Below are 4,210 nucleotides of genomic sequence, written 5' to 3'. Positions count from 1 at the left end.
GGGATGCCCCAGAGAGGCTCCAATGCCTCATCCAGGGAGTTTTCCCATTTTTTTCTGATGTGCTCAGACCCCGGAAGCTCTTTATAACCCCATGAGATGAAAATCCCCTGGGAGCAGTTGGAATCGGAACTGATCACACAAAAACACATCCAGGAGAGGAAATGAGACATTCCTACATAGATTTATTTTCCCCAATGTGTTTTTAATTTAAAGCAGAAGCCGCCTTCTCTCCCCACACGACCTGACCCCCCTTACCCTTCTTCCTCCCCTGTCCCTACTCTGCTACCCAAACCCTCTATTCCTCTTCTACCCCTCCTGTCCACCCTCCTGCTACCCCCACCTGGCCTTTTCCTTCCCCTATGTACCCTGACCCCCCTCCCTGTTCTGGCAGAACAAGTCAGTAAGAATACAAGAATGATTGCCACTGGAGCAAAAGCTGGTTTTCAGCAGAAAATGCTGTTTCTAGAGTTAAGATGAAAATGTGAACATTTTGTTATGTTGAATTACTTTTATAGACTGAATTTTACCTTTAGCTGCCTCAAAAAAGCGTATTTTTCTATTTTACAGAGAATAAATTGAGATCTGCAGTATCCACAGTCACCCAGAACTGAGACTAAATGGAATTTAATCCCGGATTCCTAACAAACAGCTATAAAGTATTTTGACAGTTAATGAGATAGTCTAGAAATTAATAACCACACAAATAAATTTTAATTAAAAGTGAGATTGTGTCTATGAGATTAAAAATGTTACCAGCATTCTTTCTGTTGAACTGACACAAAAATTTGTTATTCTTAGGTATTAGTGCTATATTTTAATGAGATATGGTATGAGCTTTTTGCATGTTGCGGGTTTACAAATTTTGGGCTTAAATTCCTTATTACTTTTGCTTGTTTCATTGAGCAACGCAGCTACCCCTTAGAACATTAGTACCTTATAGACATGAGATATCACAATAAATAAGACAAATACCTGTGAGGGATTACTGACAAAAGATGACTAATGCGACTTCATATTAATCCAGAGAAGCAGTAAAAGAGACTGAGATAGCTTGAATGATAAAGAGCATTATAACAATGTGTGAATTGTTGTAATTAAGAATTAACACACAACTTAGTATTTGAGAACATTTCAAAACTACATCCAGGAGTACTCTTGTGGTATATAAACCCATAACCCTATAATATCTTTTTAATTAAAAGTGCAAAAATTTCTGCTGAGATTCTAAACATTAAAAAAGAACAGCAGCCCGACTGCAGCAATACACTTTTTAGAATATGATTTGTAATTCACAAGACAGAGCTGAAGACACCTGCATAGCACCATGCACGTGTAGAATCCTTTTGCTGCCTGTCAGCATGTCCCATGCCTGTGTGAGGAGAAGCAACGTTCCTGTCTCTCACCAGGCTCAGCAGAACATTTTCCTGGCTGTTAGGTTCCTGATGGGAGCAGAGTTTCCTTTCACTTCTAAATTTCTCAAAATAAATTTTAATTTTTTAAATTGCATTTCAGCCAGTTCTAACTGTTTGTGACTACATAAAGGATCATAGGAATGCAAAGGAAGCACCTGTCACGAATTTTCACTTTGGCAGAGACCAACACGTTCCCGTAACTCCGAACACGACAACCACGTGCCAGGACAGAAGCACTTGCTGGATCCTTCCTTCTCATGGCAGCAATGAAATACACCATGCACCGGGGCTATGCCCCTTCCTTCTCAGCTATATGGACTGTCCCAATTCTTCACACTCGCAGAGCCTAGCTTCTAACGTTAAAACACACCCAGCTGCTGCTCCCATGCCAATGGTCTAAGAACAAAATCCCATCACTGGCCAGCACATTCACCTTTGCAGACTATAAACCACACCGAACAAGCTGCTGCTACACTTCCTCTCAGCCATCACACCATGATTAAGCATGTGGAGTCTGAAGCGAAACCGAACTGTTTCCAGTGTACAGCTCTGCTGGGAAAATGATCCACCACAGAAAGCTTTTGCTGGCCTTCCCCTTTACAACCAATACCTTGCGTTCAGACTGCGTTCAGGTGGCAGTCACGCTCCTCTTGCAGCCTGTGACCTGCGATCATTCCATGGTGCTCTGCATGTTCGTCATCTGTCAGCTCTCTGTACCGTTCCTGCACTTTCAGTCCAGCAGTGGTTACAGTGTCCCTGTGTCACAGAGAAAGGCTCCAGGAGAGAAGAACTTCCTCTGTTACCCCTTCCTGTGGCAGCCTTTTGTTTGAAGGCGCGTTCCCTCCAAGCGGTATGGACCGTCCCCTTGTTTCACTCTCGCAGAGACCAGTTCCAAACCTTAGAACCGCTGGCAGCTGCTCCCATGCAACAGGGCTAAGAACAGAAGCCCACCGACAGCATTCACCTTGCCCTTCGTAGCCTGTATTCTGCACTCACCCCGGGTGAGTTCTGCACTTCACTTTTCCCCTCGGCTATGTATGAGACCCCAATACCCTTTCAGTCTCACGCAGTCCGAAGTGGCCATCTGGCTCTCACTTAGAGAAACGTGCCAGCACAGAAACGGTCACTGCGCTAGTGCTTTTGTCTCCAAACTTTCCAGCAAAGCGCCACGAGCTGGACCTCTGCTAGACTGAGGTTAAAGACTGTTTGCTTCCCTTTGGAAGCCGGGGGTGGACAACCCAGTGTGCCACAACCTTCCTAGAGAGGATGTCCTGCAAGGAATGACTCTTCCAGGGGTGGTGGCAGGCCTCTCCTGGGAAGCGAGTGATTTTAGCAAGCGTAGTGATTTCTCAGCTAAAAGTGATTCCAGCTCTTGTGAATCAGCTCTTTGTGAAATCACCCAAGGTGAACTCCGGCATACGGCGATTCCACAAGGGTAGCTTTTATTGTCCAGCAGTCCCTGTGAAAGGAAGCCAGGGACAAGGCTCCCTCCCATCAGGGCTAGGGGGCAGAGGTTATATGGGGAAGGCAGGGGCTGAGGTAAAAACCAACTAGCCAACTGGGTACAGGCTATTACCATATAGAAACAAGGCATGCTGGGGGGTGGTTCACTTTCTCGCCATGACCTGAGGAAGGTTGCTTATCTCTGGGCATAGTCTTTTTGCTCTCAGGCCTCTCTTCTCCAAGGGAGAGCAGAGGGCTCTTTTGCCAAGGGCTCCCAGCCCTCCACAAAAGACTGAGGTGCTTTAAAGTGCAGACCATCAAGCTACATGTGCGGTTTCAAGGTTGTTAAGAGGACAGTGAGTGGAACCTCTTTGTGGTGCCAATAGAAGTTTTCAAATGTCAGGAAGACAGCAAGGTCAGCGAATGCAGTCTCTCTCCCTCTCTCTCTCAGCACATTTCTCTGTGTGAGCCATGGCTGGAGACCCTTTGGTTTAGATTCAGGCTGCCAGAGTGCCTGAAGGCCATAGTAGGTAGAGCTGTGACGGAAAGCGCATAGCACCAGTCTCTTGTAGGACTGGTGGCAGTGTCAGCGGAGAATGATCTTTCTTGCTCAAGCCCTACCTGGCGCCCACTGGACTCCTTCATACAACCTGGAAAAGTGTGCCTTCCCTCAAGCTTTAGGTACCAGTGGAGTTTCTCACTCTCGCAGATCCCCAAAAGCTTAAAACATCCAGCAACTGCTTCCACACAACAAATTCTATGGACTCTGCCAGGCACGCAGGTGATTCTCCCTTTCCTTCTGCACCACTCAGATGCACTGAGTGCACTCCTTCTGCACTACTGCACTTTCCTTCTGCCCTCTCAATGTCGCCGAGTCCACAGCAAAACCTCACGGCTTTTCCACTTGGAAAAGCTAAATGTGCCAGGACAGAAAGCTTTCGCTAACCTGCCCCCTTGCATTTTTCTCACAGCCTTTCATCTTCAGAGCAAGCACTGAAGCTATGCACTTGCCTTCTCAGCTGAGTGCCTTGTCGTATTCTCAGAGTCCGATATGGCCATCTCCTTCTTGCACAGAAAATGTGTCAGGATGGACAAACTGCTTCTGTCAAAACATGCTGATGCTCTGCACTTTCCTTCTCAGCTCTTCATATCATACCATTCTCTGTTGTGGTGGCACAATTGGCACCGAAAAGTTTCTGGCTGTGTCTCACATGGATAACTGTGCCGGGGAAAAAGTTGGCTCGGACTTTCCCCCTTATGTTCAGAAACACCCATTCGCTCCACAATCAAAGCACAGCTTCCTTCCCTTTGCATCCTGCAAACTTCACTCATACTGCCCATCACCCCCCTTTCCC

Source organism: Corvus brachyrhynchos, unplaced genomic scaffold (genome assembly GCF_000691975.1).
Source record: "Corvus brachyrhynchos isolate BGI_N302 unplaced genomic scaffold, ASM69197v1 scaffold146, whole genome shotgun sequence".
Taxonomy (NCBI): Eukaryota; Metazoa; Chordata; class Aves; order Passeriformes; family Corvidae; genus Corvus; species Corvus brachyrhynchos.
This window is presented reverse-complemented; position numbering follows the sequence as displayed.